The sequence below is a fragment of the Balaenoptera physalus genome, assembly GCF_965194825.1.
Source record: "Balaenoptera physalus genome assembly, chromosome: 4".
Lineage (NCBI taxonomy): Eukaryota > Metazoa > Chordata > Mammalia > Artiodactyla > Balaenopteridae > Balaenoptera > Balaenoptera physalus.
In genome coordinates, this window is record NC_138891.1 from 56,513,484 (window position 1) to 56,538,477 (window position 24,994).

A 24,994-nucleotide genomic window follows, 5' to 3' on the forward strand; every position below is an offset into this window, starting at 1 on the left:
CATTTATGAGAACAAAATGAGTCAACAAATGTAAACATCTTGTCTGTAACATGTGAAAACATGTAAAAGATTACAGTTGTCAAATGAGCCACAGTATAGCTGGCAGTAAACATCTATTTACATTCTGTAAAACTAAAGACCATCGTGATCCCCCTAAGAAAGGTCTTACATAATGACCCTTAGAGAGTATTTAAACAGACATTCTCCATCCCCTAGAAGTGAATAATTCTCAAGCTTAAAATACAGAACTCAAAGTAGATTCAAAGTTCACACAGTCACCCATGAGGTGCATGATGGTAACATTTTCAGTTCATTCCAAACGATCAGAATCAAGTTGTCTTGTTATCTACAGGTGGCCCACACTTATGTTTCTCTCTCTTTCCCTGCATCCTTTCTTTCAAAAAGCTTTGGAGCATATAATTACTTGATTTTCACACAAATGGTCAATTGTCTCAAATAACAGAGAGATGAGGCAAATTTAATTCTGAGACCACAATTTCTATGCCTGTCATTGGAAATGTATCCATTTGATTTATTTCGTTTGATTCAAATGAACACATTTTAAAAAGTTAAAAATGGCCTGATTTGCTTATTTAAGAAATTCTCTTTACTGACAAGCCCATATTTGCATTGCTTCTTAGATTTGCCCTGAGTTACCATGTTGGAATAGAATCAGGCTGGATACAGTGAGAATGAGTAAATTTAAAGAACTGTCTTGCATGTATTCCAGATTGAAACACGTCATTGCTCATTCTAAAGACCAAATGAAGGAGACAAGGGTAACATTTAGGAAACACTTTCACTACAATCACGTTGAAAATCTCTATACTGTGAATGTTGAATAAAGCCTGTGAGTTGACATGGGCATTAGGTAAGGTGCTGAAAGATGAATCAGCTTCTCTACAGTTCAGACCCTCTAGCTACAGAAATATTCTAATGCCAACACTTAAGCTACTAGAAATAGTGAAATAAATCCCTACTCTAAAAGGAATCTTGGTGACACTATATATAATTTGTTGATGCTAAATGGCATTAGGCCTTCCCTAGGCATTTTTTTTCATTATCCTGTGTCTCACATTACCCTGGAAGAAAATATTAACAACTCGAAAACCTCACTGGTCCCTCATCTTCAAAATTCCAGTTACATAATTTTATCTTTAAAGATAGAGATTAAAAGCATTGACTCTGGACACAGGCATCCCTGGGTTTGAGTCACAGCTCTGCCTCTCTTACTGGCTTTGTAACACGGCACCACTTCCTTGACTTCACTAACTCCAACTTCAGATGTGTAAACTGGGGATAATTATACCTATGTCATAGGGGTAGATATGGGAGATAGCACTGTAGTTAACAACTTTCCCTGAGGTCAGTCTACCTGGATTTAAACCCTGGTTCACACTTACTAGTTGTGTGACCCTGGGCAAGTTACACAGCCTTTCATACCTCAGTGCTGTCATTTATAAAATGTGTCTCTTAGGATTGTTGTATTATTAAGATAATTGCTATGACAATGTTTGCATCCCTCCCCCAAAGTTCATATGTTGAAAACATAACCTCCAACGTGAGAGTATTAGGAGGGGGGACTTCGGGAAGTAATTAGGTCATGAGAGTGGAGCCCTCATGGATGGGATTAATGCCCTTATAAAAGAAACTCGGGAAGCTCCCTTACCCTTCCACTATGTGAGGACACAGAGCGAACAAGGAAGCAGGCCCTCACCAGACACTGAATCTGTTGGCACCTTGATCTTGAATTTCCCAATCTCCAGAACTATGAGAAATAAATTTCTATTATTTATAAGCCACCCATATGTCTGTGGTATTTTGTTATAGCAGCCTGAACAGACTAATACAATAGTGCATATGACTAGGGTTGCCAGATTTAGAAAATAAAATTACAGGATGCTCAGTTTAATTTGAATTCCAGGGAAAAAATCCCATACTTGTACTAAAAATTGTTCATTTTTCATCTGAAATTCAAATTTAACGGGGCATCCCACATTTTATCTTTGTGCCTTACACATAATACACTTAGAAAAATGTTAGCAAATACTGGGTAATCAATATATAATATTATTATACTAGGATTTAAATTTGTTAATACAAAGCTTAGCATACACTAACTGCTCAACAAACAAGAAGCAGTGATAGAATTTCACCACCCACTATCCCTCTCTTAGTTTTGACTTCCAGGAGGCCCAAAGCTTAATTCAAATATCAATTTCAAATAAAATTTGTCTCTAAAACACCGCCCCCTCCATTTACATTGAAATAATCAGAAGTCATCCCTCCGACTACTTATTTATCCAGTAAATGCTAAACATTCATTAAATTGTTACTAAGTGTTAACCACAGCAACAGGTTCTGAAAGCATGAAAAGGCTACCAGAGAAAAGTAGACAGTGTTCCCCTGTGAAGCAGGAGGTTACCAGAAAACCCCTCCCATATCTCCAAAATTCATTATCAGGATTAAATAAGAAACTATAGGCAAATTTCTTTGCACTCTGCAAGGTACCCGCTACACATTCAGAAGTGAAATTGTTGTTCTTAGTACTATTTATATTATTTTTGTCAAACTTAGCAGATAAAACTAAACCAGCTCATATTTTACATATACCTATTCTCTATTTACCTATTTTATTTAGGAAAACCAACTCTCCTATGCAACTTTACATCTTACTGAGCAAGGAATATCTTCCTTGTAACATGGTTCGTTTTGTAACAAATGTTAAATAAGTGTTATGCAGTAATGTGCATTATAATGAGGTAGTCCAGTATGATTTTCAGACAATAATCAAAATTCTTTCTACAGTACCCAAAATGATCACAGGTATCTAAAGGTACATTTACAATTACAATTTCTCACACAGCATTTTACTGATGCTATCAGAACACTTTTAACTTCACCAGGAAGCCAGAAATTAATGAACTGTTTATCAACTTCTGAAGTTTTTACAAGTTTCACAAGGTTTTCTTATTATAAAATTTAAGACAGCAGAGCCCAAGAACCTTATTACACATAATCGGTGGTCTTCATCTGTGCAGAAATTGCCAAATGAATGGAACAAATGAAATACTGTATAACAACAGTCATAAAGTAAAGATATTAGAAAAGTCCTGAGGAAACCTAACATTCAAAGACCTGTTCATAGTCACACAGCTGTCACAGCACAGTCACACAAGGAACATTCATCGAGCTTTTCATAGTCATATGGCTAAATGGCAGAGTCCAACTTCTGAAATCCAAAAGCAGGTGCCTTGAGGTGTTTGCTGCAATGGAATGTGATGGGAATAGGAACTGCCTGTGTGGCAGCATTCTAAGTCCTAGTAACCATCACCACACAACCACAATCCTGGACAACAGAACTATTAAAATCACGATTGGAATAAACTGGCTTTTAAAATGCAGTCATTCCTTCCAATCCTAGGAAACAGTATCTGGATCTCAGCATTGTTGGAGCTGGATATGTCAGGGTGAAAGAAAAGAGGACTTTGGCATTCTAGAGTGAATACTGAAATATATATCATTCTAGAAATGTTGACAAACACTGATGAGGCTTTCTGGTCAACCAATAAAAGGCAACAACCTACCTATAATTGGGGAGAATGCTTGACCTAGTAGATTTATTCCAAATGTAGGAGATTCATAATGAGATGTTTAATATTCTAACACAGAAAATATTTGGCTATACTGCAGGCAGATACATTGCTCAAGAGATATTATATTAATTGAATTTGGCTCCCTCTGGATGGGCTGGAGAGGAGAAAGTGGGTTAGACGCAGAGGAGTGGGAACAGGGCAAGTGAGAAGGCAGGATGGTATCAGGCTCCCGTCTGAGAAGTCTGCCTGCCAACAGGGGGCCCTCCCGTGAAGGAGGACAGCGAAGGGACTAAGAAAAGTGACACTTAGCATGGTGGCACTTATGTTGCCCTCACTTCTTCAATAAAGCATTAAAACAACGTGAAGGGTGGCCCTCTTGGAGAGAGCTGTAGCAACAGAGAACGGGGCTAGAAGGGATCAATGGAGAAGCCCAGAGCAGACACCTGAAGAGAGAAACAACAACATCCAAGACAGATTCGTGGACCATGTCAGGGCTCCCCAGTGATTTTCAGTAATTTTCAAGGCATAACCAGACCGCCCGTGATTATGCAGGATACGGGGTTAGACAGTATTAGCTGGTACTTAAGGGAAACTCAGCCTGATCCTTCAATCCACCTCCACCCCTGCCTCACAAAGGCTGGAGATCCTGTGAATGTCTGAGCCATCTCTGATTCATCTCCCAAAAGCATCTCACCAAGAAAACATTCACATTGAAACAAGCTCTGTGCGCTCTCCTTATAAATTCTACTTTCTCTTTATTCTACCCACAAACTCAAATCATTCCTGCTGTCTCCAAATTACCACTTTTGCTCACTTACATGTTTATAGATGGCTTCACTCTGCTAGTCCTTCATTTATTCCTATCTGATTGTTGGAACTGTTTCCAATCCACGTGTCCCCTGTTTTGTTTGGGCCTTTTCTTCCCCCAGTGGGGAGGGCAGTGGGAAAGGCAGGAAGGAGCAGGTGCTTGGGGAAAAGTCCCAAATGTATTCAAACTGAAGCTGCAGTGAAAGAAAATATGCACTCCCAGCCTTCTGCATTTTTAATACTTCATTCAAGAGAAGAGAGATGTTTTTGTTATGCTATTTGCTTAGGCTCCTTTCACTATTTGTCTTGCATAACAAGTTATCTCACTTCCTTCTTCTTCTCACACAGAAGTGCTGCCGTTTCCATCTAGTGGTCCTCCAGGACTCTGTATAATACACTGTGTTGCCTCCCAGCCAGCCTCTGTGTAATCATCGCTAGATGAATTGCCCAGGCTACAGATGTTTCACTAATTATCTTTTCATCATAGTGATATGCAGTCCTACTTGTATCCCTCCACACCCTCACTCATTATAATAATAATGTCCTGTTCCCTTTCTACAGCATCTCCATTCTGCAGGACCCCAGAGGGCTCAAGGAAAACAAGAATTGATCCCTACCTCCCCTGAAATTAGTTAAACATTCCTGATGCTAAATAATCCCTTGCAAAGTTAAACAACTGAAGAGCCAGAAGTGAGAAGAATTTATTTGATCAAAGCCTCAGGAGACCACCATGACACTAAGAGCAGCTCCGCCCAAGACGGACTTCATCAAACCCAAGCACGAGTGACACTGATTGCAAGCAAAGTCTAAGATTTTGTTTCAAGGACTTCAAGGGCACAGATTCCTTCAGGTAAGACATAACTTCTAAGAAAACTCCAAACCTTGCACACAAATTGAACATGATTAATTCTGTACAGTGATAGATAAATTGACAAGGCTGGCTCGTCACAGACAGAAGGATGAACTGAGTCATGGGGGTCACTGTGACATTAAGAACGAAATAGGAACCTATCCACTTAATTTGTCCCATTTAAAAAAGTTACTTCAGTTGTTTTCTTTTCTACATCACAGGAACATCAAGAAGTTTTTGAGTGAGAGATCAACTTTCATTACATTTCTTGCTGTCCCTCAACTACTCCATAAGATCTTTTCTCCCCACCCTTTCACATCCTAGTTCATCTGCCCTTACTGCACCTATATGCCCACTCATACTACAAGACTCATTGTAAAATCACCAAGCCTTTACTTAGCATTCATTGTAAAGGGTTCCAGAAATATAAAAACTGAAATAGTTTCTTCCATCAAGGAGCGTATAATATAGCTAGGGGGAAAACACACATAAGCAAGCAAGCATTACAAAACGTGCAACCCAAAGATAACTGGAGCACCACAGTATCTGCTCTCTGTGTCCTGCTGATTCAAAGAAAGCGCAGTCTAACAGAACAAGGCAATTGAAAGGAATTCCAATTATTATGAGATCTCCTGAGAAATTATCTAATCCCCAAGAAGTGCAGAAGGAGTAACTCCTTGAGGAATATCTTCCAACATACTTTCTCATTTACTTATTACATTTATTGTTCACTGTCTCCTTCACAACTTCTGTGGAAGAAGAGATTTATTTTGTTCACTGAGGTATCTCAGGAGCGGGAATGATGCCGAGCTCACAACAGTCACACAGTAAATGTTCATTGAATTAAAAAATTGCCTTACCTTTTATATTCCATATATAAATGGAATGGCAGATAGAAGCCATTCCTCAGAACTTACCGGAAAATTTTCCCCAGGACCAGCCTTCAGATGCCTCTCCTCACTGAATCACAGTTACAATGAATCTCTTTCATATTCTTCTGCGAGGCCAACGCCGTGTATGAGGTGCTGGAAAAGGAAGCAGGAAAGACTTCTGCAACTCTTCCAGAGTCTTTGCTTCAAAACGCTGGACTTATACCTATGGAACAGAGCATATCATATCATTATAATTACTTACGTTTTATTTCTAGTCAACTTCTCCACTAGAATGTAAGATCCTCAAGATGCTTTATTCATTTTTGTAGCACCCTATGCATATCTTTGTTTGGAAAAATAGGAGGTGGTCAAGAAGTATTTGCTGAAAAAAATTTAGTGAATGAATAAGCTATATTCATTTGGGGCCAAATTTTCAAGACCTAGAGCCTCTCACATTCTAAGAGTAGACTCTAAACCTGAACAGGGGAAGGCCTTTGAACAACTAAGAAGATGGGTGTGATACATCCTGCATGGGAATTATTGCGTTATTTCTAGTATTATTGGACTTGATTTCCTTGAAAGTCAGGCATTTTTACGGATAGAGATAAAGAGAAAGCTGATAATGCTACTGCTAAGAAATGTTTGTTTTCTTAATCTAATACTTAAAATACAGAAAAACAACCTACACACAACTCAACACATAGGACTTCTGTCAATTATCCATATGGTACAATAAGATTTGTGTGTGAATGTATGTACATACGTGTGTGTATATATATTTTAAAATGCTGTGTCGAGTATAAATGAATAAAAGATATCTCACAGTATGTGGGGGTCTCAGGTTTATTGGTTTTATAAGTAAAACAACATTTTATTTGATATTAACAGGCAATGTTCTGAATTCTTCTTTACTTTTTCAGGCCACAAGTTAACAAGAAAGTAAAAGAGAATCTCTACTCAACCTGAAAGGCCGTTTCATGGGTTCGGTGCCAGTAGTGCTTTTCTCAAGCAAATGGAAAGGAATGGACGGGAAGTTTTAGTTAAAAAAAAAAAAAAAGAAAGATACAAATTTCTATAACAGACGGAAATGCACGGCAGGTAGGAAGTGAGAGCCAGCAAGTGGGGACTATCTAAACACCAGAAGCTCTAGACGACCAGGGGCGAGTTCAAAAACTCACATCCGCTAGTTACAAAATACCACCTACTTACCGTAACTTGAAGCAGTAAACCAAGACTTAGCAATGTAAAGCAAATATGAGTAGTTTGTACCATACAGAGCACATGTTAAAACTGGATATGAATCTTTATTAAAGTCCTTTATAAAAGCCTTAGCTTTAGACTTAATTTGACGAATTCCTGTCTGGTAGATTGCATTGTTTTTTCAAAACCTTTCACTCCTTCTTCTATCCTCACCTTTTACAATAATGACTTTGCAGTTCCTCCACTAGAGAAGTATATTTCCAGGCCCACTGATGTTGGGTTTGGCCAAATGACTTGCTTTGTCCAATGAACATGGGCAGAAGCGACATGTGCCTGTTCTGAAACTTGGCTTTAAGAGGCGTCCCATGTTTCTACTTGCCCTTCCTGCACTTCCGCTAGCAACATGAAAAGTACCTGCCTTGTCTTGCTGTTGGACCAAGGCAAATGAGAATACCTGGAGCTGACCTTGCCCTAATCAGCGATCTGGAGCCACACCCCACTGGTCCCTGCCTTGCTCAGAGCCCAGCCTACCTGCAGATATGGGAAGAGGGATAAAATTATGTGAACTGAATTTTATCCCTGATTTTGACTCCAAAAATCTTCAATAAATTTCCAAAAATTATATTTTGTTTTATGTGGCCAGATTCTTTGTCAAAGATGGGAAAGATAATGAGATTGTGAACAGGTTAGCATAAAGTTGAAAGAAAAGCAGCTCACAAGGATGAAAGGAACAGCCAAAGCCAGGTGACAAATGGAAACATAAATCTACCTATGATTTTGTATAAATATATTTTAAGGTGTATACATAAAAATGTAATTTGGTGACAGTTTAGTGTCTCAGTGAAGTCTGGTTGTAATTTATAATCTGATATTGCTGAATGACAATTGAGAATTCTTATTTCTTTCTGAAAAATACATTCACTGACTTTCATAATTGTACTGCTGGGAAAAATATTAGACAATTAGATTTGGTGACAATAGGGCAATGAGAAGCCTGTGCACCGCAACGAAGAGTAGCCCCCACTCGTCACAACTAGAGAAAGCCCACGCGCAGCAACAAAGACCCAATGTAGCCAAATAAATAATAATATTAAAAAAAGAAAAAAATATGAACATTGTATACCACAAAATACAAGCAGGATGAAAAAAGGAAAAATAAAAAAAAAACAAGCAGGATGGTCCTTCTACCCATTTTCACCTTACCCTAAGCGTGTTAACCTATGCCATCTCTCCCCTTGCTTCTCACCATTTTAAATTTATTCAATGAGCCAATAAATCAAGATTCAAGCATCTTAACTTTGTCTGTGAGCTTTTCTGTTGTTCTGTGACTTCTGGGATACCCTGCCTGGTAATGTGCTTGGAGGTTACTTTCGCATGAAGGTAATTTCCCACACAACAAAGCCATGTCTGATACGTTCACTATTTGGCACAAGAGGAGCCCATCCATGCATGTGTGTTTGTGTATATATATATCCCTCCTTTGCGTGTCCAACAGGAGGTTGCTTCCACATACTTAGCTGAAACTCCTTACTATGGCTAAAAATGCCCTCTCCCTTTGAGCGCTGATTAATATGCCAGCGTCCACTGCTAACCCCACCTGCTCCATACAAGTTACACACCAACCATACTAAGGTACTGAGGTTGCCTCAGTCATGCCCTATACTCTCACTCCTCAAGATCTTTGAATGTGGAGTTCCTCTATATAAAATATCCCTCTGCCTATTGAAAGACTGTCATAAGTGGCCCAATGATGGCCTCTATAGGGGGGCCCCTAGGTTGTTTACTTCTTTACAGCAAGGCTAAGACCCATTAGCTCAAAAGCTTGCCATGCCAAACTCAAATTTTTACATATCTAAGTTTTTAAAATATAGCCCATAAAAGCAGATTTTTAGCCATTTAGAGCCTGCTGTTTTGTACACCCTGCAAAACTGTGTCCACCATCTGCTAACCACAGATAAGGTAAACCCTGTGTTTATAAAGACCCAAGGCCTCGCTGACCTTTGGAGCTCTCAGACCCAGGGACTCCCTGCTGTGCAGCTGAGCAATATCACCTGGACACACATGTCTCCTCTCCAACACTCCTCTTTCCCAGCAGTTCCCTTCCCTCTGGATGGTTGCCACCATCCCACTCCCTCTTACACCCACCCACCCTATTCCCCTCTAACTCACCCACCACCTCCAGGACCCCACCACCGCTGTGCTATAGCCTCTGATGGACTCCTCCTGTGAGCAACTTCCGCTGATGCAAACCTGTCCAAGCATTGCCTGAATACTTTTCTGTGGTACTGCCACCTTGTGGTCATCTCTTTTTCCTTGATCAGCCCTGAAAACCTTCAAACCTCCTGTAAATATCATTTATGTATTTTACGACTCACGGACAAATGTGTGAAGCCTTTATTGACATCCCTAAATAGTCCCTTCCTCCCTTGTGCTTCCATAGTACAATATAATCTCTTTATAATAGTACTTGCTCCATTATAATGTAACTGACCTCTTTCCAGACTCAGTTCTAGAGGCCATAAACAATGCTTATTTTGTATCTTCCCTGCTCCTAGAACAGGGCTTAGCATATAGTGTATGCTCAGTAAATATTTTTTTCAAAATGACTGAATGTTAATTTACTATACATAATCAATATTATGGTGGGAGATTAATCAATATGTAATATATAGTACAACATGTAATACATAACACAATGTGGAATCAGCATGGGTAAGGATGGAGTTGTCTCTGCAACCAACTTATGCTTACCCTCCACAAATACATCTGGACAGCTACAGCCCTTGAGAAGGGAGTCAATCTCTCACCTCACTCCTACTCTTTATCACCCAAACATCCACCATTGAGCGAAAACTCTAAGCTGGGTAGATGCAGTGAGTTAGTTAAGGACAGAAGAGAGTTCAACATAGTATATTAAAAAGATACACTCAGGCCTGATATATGGGAGTGGAAAGCCTCAAAAAGAATACCCATCACCTGCATGGTATGTATGACAGGAATATAGTAAATATGGTAGCACAGCCCACTGGATGTGCACTCCTAAAGGACCCTCAGCCCTACAGAGTTCTTCATAACACCATAGCACAGGATAGAAGATCTGGAACTCTTGGAGGACCCCAAGCTCTATGGAATTCCTCATAGCACCATGCATGGTATAGAATAGGAGATCTGGAGCGCCAAAAGGACACCAAGTCCTATTTAATTTCCTATGGTACTACCCCACAGCATAGAAGAGTGTAGATGGTTACATAGGGTTCTGTGAAGGTGAGTCTGTACTAGCTTCACAGGGAACCTCAGGCATCCCCAAAAAGGAACTAAAATTTTCCCACAGTTGCAAGAGTCGAGTGAATATGCTCTTGAACATAGGGGTTCCATAAGGGTTTTGTTGTCTCCATAAGGCACCATGGATGTTGATGTGACATGGACCATGTGATTTTGATATTAACTGGGTTCCCAGTCTTCAGGGGCTACCAGTTTGGATTAACACTAAGACAACCAAGTGCTGTACATTAGCAGCAGATGCCAGCAAAGACAGGTGCTAACAAATGAAGACCAGATACCACAATTTCTTATCAAGAGGGTAGCACTACATAAGTTGCTCCCTCAAGTCTCCATCTTCTCAGGGGTGGGAGAGTGGGGTTGAGTTGACTGAGAAAACCCAGGAGTGACTGACATTAATCTGAGTTGTGTAAGATTAAGTTTCTGCCACGAGACCAAATAGCCATTAACACAGATATTAACTTCAGTTACATGAAAATAAAGAAATAAGGTATTTTGACATGCTTAAGTGACTTGTAAAGTCCATACCCTTTATATGTATATCAAGCACCCACCATATGCAAAGCACTGTGCTAGGTGCTTTGATGACACCATTCTTAAGGACACCATCCTTAAGGACATCCTTAAATGAGACTAGTTTGGGGAAAAATGTGATCACATAAAGTGATTCTGTCAATCTGAGATGATTTACACAGAGGATCCAAGAGCTCTAAAAGGAACAGGTTCAAGAAAGGGAAGAAATCATGTTGACATGGCGTGGTCAAGGAAGTTTCATGAAGGAGACTGGATTTAGGGGGACAGAGACAAAATTCCAATATCCTGAGTGCTCCTTTGAGAATGTAACAAAGCATTTGAACTTACAGGGATCCAATTTGTGCAAATATGTGGCAGATAAATAATCTGTTAATTAATTTTGCTTTTTCTTGCATACTGTCACCTACTTGTTGACTTGAAGTCACTGTGAAAGCAGCATTTTTGGTGTTTACATAATGACACATGAGTGTCAGAAATAGTATTTTGAGTCCAAGGACTTGAAGTGAAAGTGGTAGCACCAACAAATGAAGCGAAAATCTGAACATAAATATTTTAGTGCTTTCACCTCAGCTTTTATTATTCCCTTCCTCTCTACTGCAGCACCAGAAGTAACTAAGAGACCATTACATCCCTGTAACCATGGAAGTTCTTACCACCTGACTGACTCCTGAAACAGGCCCAGCAAGCGAAGAGGCTTACTCTGCAGAGGCCACAGTGCAAGTCAGATAAGGAGCTAGGAATAAGCCAGGAAAATACGAGCCCACAGACTCAGGGGATCCTCAAAGGTATTAGTCATAAGAATAGAGACAAGAAAGAAAACATACACCAGGCAAACCAGTTGAGAATGTTCTCTGAAAGGGATTCAGTGTTTAATTGATTCTCTGGACCACTTGGCTACCAAAATGAACAACAAAGAGAGGAAAATGAAAACCGGAGACAAAAGATGAAACTTCTCAGCGTTATTCTGAGACAAGTTAAATGTAAGATCATGAACAAGTGGCTATGTTTTTCTGGGTCTGTTTCCTTATTGATCCGAGGAAAATTAACTGGATGATTTTCAAGGTCCGTTCCAGCTATGGAAATTTAACAGACTCCCAGTACAAATAAAAAGTTAAAAAAAAAAAAATCTAGAATAGGACGAGAAGGAAAGCAGCAAGAAAAGAAAGAAAAGGATGAAGGAGGTGAGGGAGAAATAATTTTCTTTGAATTTTTTAAAGTGAACACATATTGCCTGTATCTATATTTTAGTTATAACATGTAGTTTGCTGTGCTTTCTTAACCCCATGATGCACTCTTGATCCCACTGTCTAAGACCATAAACCTGTGTCTTGTAACCTCACTCACACTGACAAAATGTGGTTGGTAGAGTGGAGAAGAACCCAGATATTTCTTGTCAAGGTGGTTATTTTATCTCAAAGGAAGGCTGGAGTCAGAAAGTTGAGTCATGCTCATAGTATTCTGGAGAAATACGTGCAATGATTTTTTATCAAACCTGCATTATTCCCTGTAGTTTTGCTTTCTCTGGGCCATTAATCTTAACTACATTTGGTCCTAAGCACATAAAAGTTGCCCTCTGCTACTTGCACGTCTCATTTTATTCACAAAGTAGCACATTGCTACATACCGATGTCTTCTCCTTTAGAAAATTCCCAGATGCTCAGAAAAGACAATAAAATATATCTTTGTTTAAAATTTCCAAAATGTTTGTGTTGTATCTGAACACCACTACTGAACCACGTACAGACCATACAGGCATTCTTTTATTCACCAAATGGGCAAGAACTAAAACAGATATAAAAGAACTCTAAAGTCAAAAATTATTATATTAGCCTAAGGTTAGGGGGCCAACTTACCATGAAGTCCCACTGGATTCATGAGTTTGAAGGAGACCTATCATATTCTCCTCACACAGGAGCTCATATTCAATGACAAATTTCTCATGCAAATGAAAAAAAAGATCTCCAAATATATGTGTTCAATTTACCATGCACAATTTAAAATATATATATTACATATATATTTATATATAATACATAAATGTTCTAAAAATAAATTGTTTGACTATTATGCCAGAAACTATAAAGAATACCAGATTAAATAAGGCACAATTCCCATAGTCAATAAACTTACAAACTGGTTAAAGAAACAAGACTATCACTTTTTTATATGAAGTATTACTAAAGAAAATTAACATTTATTGACTATTCACTATACACCAGCCATTTTTGCATGACTTTAGATGTACTGAGTTATTTAATTGACACAATAACCTTATAAAGTAAAAGCTATTATTAAATCCATTTTATAAATAAGAAAAAATGAAGCTTAAACTCACAGCTAACATCATACCAAATGGTGAAAGACTGAAAACTTTCCCACTAAGACCAGGAGCAAGACAAAGGTGTTCACTCTCACACTTCTATTCAATAGAGCACTGCAAGTCCAAGCCAGATCAATTAGGAAAGAAAATGCAACAAAAAGGCATCCCAGTCAGAAAGGAAGAGGTAATACTGTCTCTGAATGTGATATAATCTTATATTCAGAAATTGCTAAAGATACCACCAAAATACTATTAGAACAAATGAATTCAGTAAAATTGCAGGATACAAAAATCAGTTGTGTTTCTATATACTAACAATGAACTGTTTGAAAAAGAAGGAAACAATCCCATTTGCAATAGTATCAAAAATTTAAATTCTTGGGAATAAATTTAACCAAGTTGGTGAACCATATACACACTGAAAATTACAAGACATTCATGAAAGAAACTGAAGAAGATGAATGGAAAGGTATCCTGTGTCCATGGATTAGAGGAATTAGTATAATTAAAATGACCGTGCTACCCAAAGCCATCTACAGATTCAATGCAATTGCTATCAAAATTCCAGCGGCCTTTTTCACAAAAATAGAAAAGACAACCTTAAAATTCACATGGAGTCACAAAAGACCCAAATAACCCAAGCAACCTTGAGAAAGATGAATGAAGCTAGAGGAATCACACTTCCGGATTTCAAACTTTACTACAAAGCTACAGTAATCAAAGCAGTATGATATTTGCATAAAAAACAGACACATAGACCAATGGGACAGAATAGAGAGCCCAGAAATAAACCCATGCATGGATGGCCAACTAATATTTAACAAGGAAGCCAAGAACATGCAATGGATAAAGAATAGTGTCTTCAATAAGTGGTGCTGGAAAAACTCAATATTCACATACAAACGAATGAAACTGGATCCTTATACTGTACACAGAAAATTAACTCAAAATGGATTAAAGAAGAGTGTAAAAGCCAAAACTGAAAAATCATTAGAAAAAAATATAGGGATAAAGCTCTTTGACATTGATCTTGATAACAAATCTTTGTATATGACATCAAAAGCACAGGCAACAAAGCAAAAATAAACAAGTGAGATTACATCAAACTAAAAAGCTTCTGCACAGCAAAAGAGAAAAATCAGAAAAATGAAAAGACTACACAATGGGAGGAAATATTTGCAATCAATTTGTCTGATAAGGAGCTAATATTCAAAACACATATGGAATGCATACAACTCAAAATTTTAAAAAACAATGATTAAAAAATGGGCAGAGGACTTGAATAGATATTTTTCCAAAAAATACATGCAAATTGCCAACAGGTATATGAAAAGATGCTCAACATCACTGATAATCAGGGAAATGCATATTAAAACCACAAAGATATATCACTTCACAACTGTTAGAACGGCTACTATCAGAAAAACAAGAGATTACAAGTATTGGCAAGAATGTGGAGGACAAGAACTCTTGTACACTGTCTGTGGGAACATAAATTGTAGCAGCCACTATAGAAAACAGTATGGAGGTTCCTTAAAAAATTAAAAACAGAACTACTATATGAACCAGCAAGCCCACTTCTGGGTATACATCCAAAGGAAATAAAAATCACTGTATCAGAGAGATATCTGCACCTCCATGTTCACTGCAGCATTATTCACAACAGCCAAGACATGAAAACAGCCTAAGTGTCCACTGATAGATGAACAAATAAAGAAAATGTGGTGTATATGTACAATAGAATATTTTTTTAACATCTTTATTGGAGTATAATTGCTTTACAATGCTGTGTTAGTTTCTGCTGTATAACAAAGTGAGTCAGCTATATGTATACATATATCCCCATATCCCCTCCCTCTTGCATCTCCCTCCCACCCTCCCTATCCCACCCCTCTAGGTGGTCACATAGCACCAAGCTGATCTCCCCATGCAATGCAGCTGATTCCCACTAGCTATCTATTTTACATTTGGTAGTGTATATATGTCCATGCCACTCTCTCACTTCATCCCAGCTTACCCTTCCCCCTCCCCGTGTCCTCAAGTCTATTCTCTACATCTGCATCTTTATTCCTGTACAATGGAATATTATTCAGCCACAAAAAAGAAGGATATCCTACCTTTTGCAACAACATGGATGGACCTTGAGGGCATTATGCTAAGTGAAGTAACTCAGACAGTGAAATACAAATAGTATATGTTCTCATTCATATGTGGAATCTAAAAATGCCAAATTCACAGAAACTGAGAGTAGAATGGTGGTTGCCAGAGGATAGAGGGTGATGGAAATGGGGAGTTGTTGGCCAAAGGGTACAAAGTTCCACCTATAAGACAAATAAGTTCTGAGATCTAATGTGTAGAATGGTGACTATAGTTAACAATACTATATTATGTACCCAAAAGTTGCTGAGAAAGTAGATCTTAAATGCTATCACTACACACAAAAAAACTGGTAATTATATAAAGGGATGGAGGTGTTAACCAACTTTATTGTAGGAATCATTTCATGATATATATACATATCAAATCATCACATTGTACACCTTAAACTTACAAATGTTATGGGAAAATAATATCTCAATAAAGCTGGAAAAAATAAATAAGAAAAATGGGATGTAGAAAGGTTATATAAATCACACAGCACATAAAAGTTAAAGTCAGAATTCTAAGCAGGCATACATTAACCACTTTGCAATACTGCTTCAACAAAACACAATAAGACAGGATCAACAAGGGCACAAGACAGCCAATGATTAATTGGCAAGTAAGTGGTGCAAAGAATATACACTTGAGAATCTAACATTTGATGAGCCCCTGCTACATCCCAGGCTTTGTGCAATCCAAAACCAAGAAGCTGAATATTCATGCCTTACACTGTGGGTTTTACACCAATGGTTTAATGTTTGATTACCACCTACTTTATGCAGAGCCTCAACACCTTTCTTCATAAAATAAATCCCATATGTGTCAATTGTCAGGGACCTAATATTTAGGTCACTGCTCATTAACACAAGGATTTTATCAAAAATATTCTCTTAAAGGTTTGTGTGTCTCAAAAGGGGGAAAAAAATGAATCTATTCAGAGCACAGTTCCCCTGCTTAGATCCACCTTGAACTATCTACATAACAGTTCATCCTAAAGCAGTACTCACAGAGGAGTTTATGCCACATATACCCACTGAGATCTACAATTGAAGCAGCAAACCCTGTCTGTTATTTTCAAGCAAATCTACCATTTCTTCAAAGCCAAGTATTTGACTTGATGAAGATCTTAATAAATTGAATCTTTATATTGTTCTTAGGAGAAAAGCAAGGACTGAAAACATGCAGTGAGCTTTAGTCCTGAAGTACTCCGAGATATTGAAATTGCAATTATTTAAATACTCTCACTTGTCTAATATGAAATAGGGTGTATAGGGAAATGAAAATTTTAATTTGCTGTGAAGAGCCTAATTAGCTTTGCAGACAAGAACTAAAGGTCTGTGTGGGTTTCAGCAGCCTGCCCTAATCTCCCAGGCTACTCGGGCAGATCATTAAATAAATCCATTGGCAGTTGGCTTTTTTGGCCCCATAAAAGTGACCGGTGGCCCCGCCCTGGCTAAACCCATAAATAATTAACTGTGAGATTGACACAATTCCTAGGAGCCACTATCTCATCACAACATTTCCAGCAACCTCCATTACCTAAGAGGGCTCTGCACACTTTTCTCTAGTGTCCAAGCATATTCCCTCCTGTAGGGACTAATTCAAGCCCCACCTCATACATAGAGGGGTCCATAACTACCCCATTTCAGGGAATCACTCTACTGTGGATCACTGGGATATTTTTGTTTTCTGCATCTCCTACCCTGGTTATGAGCATGGGGTTCCTGTCTTCTTGTACTGGTCACATTGTCATGTGCACATGTTTTATTTCCTAACTAGATATGGGGAGGCAGCATGAGGCAGTGAAAGCATATGACAGTGTGAAGAACATGGGCTTTGAGGATGCACAGAGTTGAGTCCAATCTCAACCTCACAACCGCGCACATTTCTTAACTTAGATGAGCATTAGTTTTCTATAATTAGGCTGAGAAGGGCTGTTGGAAAGGAAAGGAAAAATAAGAACTGTAAAGTACCTTGTGTAGTATCTCCCCATAGCACAAGCAGGTGTACACACATATGCACTACTGTTGTTCTATATTAACAACAGAATATGCTCTTTCTGAGCACAAGATATTTTTAAGTTTCTTTGTGACCTTAAGCTCACTTAGGACAGTGATTTACACATTGCAGATATTCACCACATCATAGTATTCTTCTTTAAGCAGAATTTGATGAATCTGGTTTGTTGAAAGCCTAATGACTCTAGGCAGTATACTTAAAGAACTTCATTAGAATATGATACCACATCTCAGGAGGTATGATTGCAAGGTCCCAGTATGCTTCAGGGGCTCTGGGGGAATTTTCTGGGTTAAACTGGCAAACATAGCATTCTCCAGGTAGGCAGGTTCATAGTCAACACTTTCATTCTGAAATTTCACAGACTTCACATCCCTTCTCTAAAGATATGTTTTACTTCCCGTACAGCCTTCTTTCGTTTATTTCCTAAGCTCCTTCTCTAGAACAAAGAAATAAAAATTTTTTTAAAAAATAAGACCAAAAAATAACAGAAGGATCTAGATGAGAATTTTTCCAAGGAAAAGGGCAGGCAGAGTTTTAAGAGTTAGGATGACTTTGGGCTTCCCTGGTGGCGCAGTGGTTAAGAATCCGCCTGCCAATGCAGGGGACACGAGTTCGAGGTCTGGTCCGGGAAGATCCCACATGCCGCGGAGCAACTAAGCCTGTGTGCCACAACTACTGAAGCCCACGTGCCTAGAGCCTGTGCTCTGCAACAAGAGAAGCCACCACAATGAGAAGCCTGCGCCCCGCAACAAAGAGTAGCCCCCGCTCACTGCAACTAGAGAAAGCCCGTGTGCAGCAGCAAAGACCCAATGCAGCCAAAAATTAAAATAAATGAATAAATAAATAAATTTATTAAAAAAAAAGTTAGGATGACTTTGATTTCAAGCAACAGAAAACCGATTTGAACCAAATAAAGTGGAGGGAGGGAACTTTTATAATAAGGATCCTTAGTATTCTCATGAGAGCCAAGGTCTGTGGAGTAGCTCAAATCAGTTATTTAAGTGCCAGTTATTTAATATCTCTCTTCATTTCTCATAGCTCATCGCTGCTAACCCGTGTATCTGTTTCATTTCCCTCTCTCTCCTGTTTTTCAGTCTCTCGCCCTCACTTTCACACTCTCTCTCGACTGCTTTCTCTTCCTCTCTTGTCCATATGGCAGTAAACGTGGCCACCAGCAGCCCTGAAGTAGCATCTCTTATGGCTTCGATTATCAGTCAGTCATCAAAGGTATCTCTCAGCTTTAGTCCAAAGTCTTAGAACAAGATGCTAAATGGCCCTACTTTGATCAGGTACCCAAGTCTGCAACGGTGGACTGTGGCCAGGTTATAAAGTCATATTGTCCAAAATGGCTTCCCCATGATAACCAGAGAAGTGGGAATAAATCAGAAAAAGGGGAGAGGGAATCAAAGTAGAAGAATCAAAGTATTCTGTGTGGTAGATTGGACCTTAGGTAGTTATCATACCTCCAATAGGGTGTGCTTTCGGTAGTCCCTTGTCTGTTACATTTTGCAAGGAAACAGGATACCAAAATGTCTTCACCAGTACAAAAGGGAGTTTCAGTCACCCTAAGTGAATATGATGGTCATATGTTCATGTAGATACATTCAATGATAAGGCACAGTGAGGAAGTTCTGATTCTATAAAAGAATATTATCAATAAATAACTGATTCAAGTCAAGTGATAGTTACATAAATTTATGGTATTTCAACAAAACACTCCGCAGCCACTAAGATCACGTTTTTAAAGAAGTTTTTAAAGAAGCTCATGATAGGAATTTCAGTAAAAGAGTAAAGTGTAGAAGTTAATATAGAGTAATTCCAAATATGCAATATTTTGAAAATATACCAATACAGCAATAATTATATCTGGATGTGAGGATTATAAGTTTTATTTCCTTCCTTACATCCCTCCCATATTTTCTAGACTTATTTAACCAAAAAAAATTCTATAATCAGAAAATTAAAGGGTTAAAAGTCTTAGTAAAGAGTTAGACACATTAAAGGGTTAGACACAGACACAGTCGGTAAAAGATGGGTTACACCATACGCATCCAGGGAGCTGCAGTTCAGGAGTCCTGCCATTCTTTTTAGTTTTCCTGGTTGTCATTAAGGTTAGCCTGCAGTGAACCCAGAGATTTGCCAGAAAATATACTAAGCTGTTGGGGGTAAAGGGAAATTCCCCTACTGAAAAAAAAAATTTTCTTTTTAATATTCAGCTGCTTTCCTTTTCCAGGAGCCATTACTGCCCCACCCAAGCCCCTGATCACAGAACAGGATCAAGGCAACCACTTTCAGACCAGCAACAGTGAAGACAAAGGGCCAGGTGTGGCTCCAGCCAGGTTTAGAGGACATTTATAACTGACCTAACAATTCCCCAACCTTAAAAATCCTGAGGATCAAACACTTTTCTGTGAACTGATCTGACACTTAGATTGGCAGTATCATCTTAACTTTTAACAAGAAAAAATAAAATTAAAGCTATGAGTTTACAAATTCTGTGAGTCTCTAAATTTTAAGGGAACTCTCCAAATTTATTATCCAAGTTAGTTTTGATAGTTACAGAGTCCTACACCCTGATCGAGGAGTAAACATTTAAATGATGAAAACTCTTTCTTCCTGTTTACCAAGATGGACATTCTGGCCACCTCTGTTTTTCCCCCAGTCTTTCAAACTGGAAAGCATTTGAACACCAGGTCAATTACACTCTTCCCCGGGAGGCTAAAGCAGCTTTAAAAAATACTGTTGTCACTGTGTCAGATCAAGTGGAGAAGAGCAGAAATACGGCTTGGGAGTCTCAAAAGGTATTAGACAGCAGGTTAGGTAAAAATTCAATTCCATTTGCTAGGATTCCATATAACACCCTGAGAGAGCAAAAAGGTTGAATTCTTTTTGTTAGTGCTGGATTTATGATTCAAAATGAAGATTAAATTAAGAAAAAAAAAATCAAACTTAATGTTCTAAATTGCTCTTTAAATTCAAGATCCTCAGTTATGTGCTTCAGCATCCAATCTGTCCTCCCTGGTTCCAGAGTCTCTCTGGAACTAATCAGTTGAGCTCATTGCTATGGACCCAGTTTTTGTGAGGCTAATTTCATCATGCCAGCCCTTTGCTTTGAAAACCATAATAGCTTTTGAACACCCATAAAACAAGTCTGGATTCCCCTGTCCAGCCCCCAGGGACCTCCAAAATTCAGGTTAACCTGCCTCTCTACCAGCTGCTCCAACACAGCTTTTCCCTCAACCTGGGATGGAGCTTCCTTGTCCTGAAGACTTGCTCTGCCTTACCCCAGCATCTGGCCTTTCTTTGTGCTGGACCCCCCACTCTGCGCATGGAAATATCCTCAACGCCTCATCAAACTCTATTTCACCATCAAGCCTTCCTTGACTTCTCCAGTCCACACGAGTCTCACCCTTTTCTGAATTACTGCCACACTGATGGGCCCAGCAATTAACATTCACCGAGAGTCCACTACAGGCTGGTCTCTGAACATGTTATTTTGGAAATATTATTTTATTCCATCTTCAGAAAAAACCCTGTAAGCCAATCACTATTACCTTATTTCACTGTCAATGAGGGAAATGGGATGTTCATGCAATTTAGTTCCTCTGAAAGCATGAGCTCCACGGAAACAGAACCATGTCATTTTCTTCCCTTGCTCCCTACGGACTGGTACCCAATAAATAGTTTGTTTCACTCACAAAATACTACAAAATTTTTAAGTGGAAGGGCTGACATTCCAACCTAAATCAGTCTCCAAACACCATGGCTTTATGTACATATCCAGACACAGACAGGCAGTGATGTTTCACATGGGGGAGAATTCACTAAATACTGGTTGATCATTTGCTATCACTCAGGGCAAAGCACGCCAAGACTGCACCTTCACTGAACAGCGTTGTAGCAAGGTGAGGAGAGCGAGGAGCTTTGTCACACGCTCCCTAACGACAGTCTCCCTAACCACACAATGTAAGAGCACCGCGCTAGCTGTGCAAATGCTACTTCAGGGCTCATCTCTCAGCCACATCACCCCCTTCCCATTGCACTGCCACTCTCAAGCCCCTCCTACATGGAGATTGCCACTGTAAAATGAGCATAGCCCAGTTAGCTAAAGGAGCCTCTGCAACCTTCGCAAATCGATTCAGGCAATGAATATAATTTGCTCAGCTTTATTTATCCATTTATTCATTTATTTTTGGCTGCGTTGGGTCTTCGTTGCTGCGCGCGGGCTTTCTCTAGTTGTGGCAACCCGGGGCTACTCTTCGTTGTGGTGCGCAGGCTTCTCACTGCAGTGGCTTCTCTTGTCATGGAGCACGGGCTCTAGGCACGCGGGCTTCAGTAGTTGCAGCACATGGACTCAGTAATTGTGGCTCGCGGGCTCTAGAGCACAGGCTCAGAAGTTGTGGCACTCGGGCTTAGTTGCTCCACGGCATGTGGGATCTTCCTGGACCAGGGATCGAACCTGTGTCCCCTGCATTGGCAGGCGGATTCTCATCCACTGTGCCACCAGGGAAGTCCTGCTCAGCTTTAAAATCTCCGTCAAGCCACATGTGTGACTGAATTTGCTTCTAATAATACCAAAGCTCTTGAGGATTCATATTAAGTGAGACCTACTTGTTTTCATTGGCATTGACCAATAGTGACAAACTATATATTGATATATAGCTTTTTGCTCTTTGAGGATCTGGATTACCAGGCGTTCTGATAAAAGGCATGGATACTCATGTAGCTCCCAAATCACGACATCTTAATGGTCTCCACGTGAAATTAAATTTAGAAAAATCAATGTTGTATTTAACTTCTCTAATCAAAGGGTAAATCAGAATCATGCCTGTTTTTTTCAACTCAACACACTAAGACTCAGGCCCTGTATTTTAATTTAACATGTTCACGATACCTGTGGGCTCCAAGAACATTTTACCTGGTTCCTTGGTTCACGGTCCTCACCTTAATAAATAAAGATTTTTTTATTAAAAACAATGACTCACCCAAGAAAGTTTAATATAGCAGGATTCGTGAATTAATTAATTAAGCATCGTTGCTTAACTACATGGAAGCATTGCATGAGGCACCGTGAAAGATGAAAAACTGTGTCAGGCTTAGTCACTGCTCCTCAGCATTTGGGATTTAAGAGGGCTGTAACCACAAGGCATTGGTTGGTAGAACCCCAAGAGAACCCAAAACTGAGAGGTGTTCAAACGAGAAGGGAAAGAAGACACTCCTGCCCGCCTGATACACAGGAGCAGAGCTCCTCTGAGCTTAAATCAAACTGCTTCCTCATTGACATTCAGTCATAAAGGCTCCCCTCATTGTGCTATTTATTCTACTTTATCTGAAGTTCTGTATTTCTCTCTTCCCCCCACTACCAGACTATGTGCTAACTGGGAGCTGAGATGAGGCTTTATTCACCTCTGTATCTTCTAATTCCCAGCACTGTGCTAGGACCATGCTGTGTGCCTCTTAGTTGAACGACTGGGAAACTGAATTTCTGAAAATAAAAAATATGACAGGAATTTCATTTGGTTAAATACATAGAGACTTTACTGGGGCCTAAAGTGCGCTGAGCACTAGATTAGCTATTTTACATATAGTAGTCTAACTCTTCAGGACAACCCTACAAGTCAGGTTTTTTGGACAAATGAGGAAATAGGCTTGAAGAAGTCAAAAAGCAGACCAAGGTCACACAGCTGTCAGTGGTAAAACTAAGACTTGGATCCAGGGATGTCTATCTACACCAGGCTGCTTCCTTGAAGATATAAATCAAGGACCAGGGGGCTTCCCTGGTGGCGCAGTGGTTGAGAATCCTCCTGCCAATGCAGGGGACACGGGTTCGAGCCCTGGTCTGGGAAGATCCCACATGCCGCGGAGCAGCTGGGCCCGTGAGCCACAACTACTGAGCCTGCGCGTCTGGAGCCTGTGCTCCGCAACAAGAGAGGCCGCGATAGTGAGAGGCCCGCGCACCGCGATGAAGAGTGGCCCCCGCTTGCCACAACTAGAGAAAGCCCTCGCACAGAAACGAAGACCCAACACAGCCATAAATTAAATCAATCAGTCAATCAATCAAGGACCAGTAGCCCCTCACAGAAATCAGCACAGAACCCTCTCTCCACACCCCCCAATCAAACCTACGATCCCCAGTGCCACTCACAGCCCTTTTCCATAAAGAGCCTGCTATCCTGCCAGCCACGGATCAGCCTTCGTGCTCCCTCAGAAGAGCACTTAGAGGTCAGCTGCTGCAACTTCAGCTGTCAAAGTTTTTGAAAAGGAAAAGAAATTAAAGTGGAAATTTGGGAATTCCCGCACCATGTGGCCTCTGCAGTGCTCCATATGTCAGGACTCAGGGAAAGTTGGTTGTACAGACTTCAGAAACTGTCATCCATTTGACGGCTTTGTATTATCAATATTTCTTCTGGGAAAATCCATTGCCAGGCTCAAGGCACTGTCAATTTCACCTTCTCCTTGCCCTAAACTTCCCAGCAAAAAGCCTTACTGTCAGACTTCCTGCAGAAGCATAATTTAAAATTCCATCCCTAGACCATCTTTACTTTTAAACCTTCAAACCATATTTACAAACTGGAAACGTATTTGCTTTTTTTTTCTTGAATTTAAGTTATGCCTGTAATAGTCCCAAAGAGATGCTGAAGTCTGGAAAGTAAACTGATTTTGCCAAGATTTTTGCAAAGACATTAATGGGGACTTTAAGTAAGGGTCAGCCTAGCAGAAATAATCCCATAATCCTACTCTCTCAGCCCCAGCAGAGCTCTCATGAGCTTTTCTAACTTAATAATAAAAAACACTAAAATCCATATGCCTCCAGTGGAACAATTTAATTGTTGCCAAGGCTACAAGGCTACTCAGTTTTCATTATTTCAACCTATACTAATAGGGGAAAGAGGTTACTTCAGATCATTTCTGTCAACTTTTGCAGGATCCTAATGATTGTCTGTATCTATGTTTTATCCAAGTAAAGAATGGTTCAGTGCACATATGTCTTAAAATTACCCTTGGTGTTGTAATTACTTTTTCTCCCCTCCCCTTGAATACAAACATAAAAGAACTCATAGAATACAGGCTCTCTGAAATTCTCTATAATGTGAAATAAAAGGCATTGCAAGTGTTTGTGATATAATTACGAATTTTGGATTGTTTAATGTTGTGACCATATTTACTAAATGGATCTCTATAAAACTCCCCAGTTTCTTTCATTTTCTTTCCCAGATGCACAAATTTCAAAGCACAGATTTTATGGTCTAACAGACCTTGGTTTTAGTTTGATGGGTCCACACCCTTCCCAGCTTCATCAAACTCTATGAAATTACTAAACTTCCTGGAATATCAGTTTCTTCATTCATATAACAAAGACAATTAGACTTACCTG

The 24,994-nt window shown here is 39.4% G+C and overlaps 1 long non-coding RNA gene across 1 annotated transcript in view; it reads right to left on the bottom strand.

The window, feature by feature from the left end:
* Positions 1-17,659, bottom strand: part of LOC309659381 — a 666,865-nt gene extending 649,206 nt beyond the window's left edge. Inside the window, exon 1 of the long non-coding RNA XR_014262763.1 lies at positions 15,334-17,659. This is a non-coding gene — a long non-coding RNA (uncharacterized lncRNA). The remainder of the gene's footprint in view (positions 1-15,333) is intronic.
* Between the last annotated feature and the right edge of the window lie 7,335 nt (positions 17,660-24,994).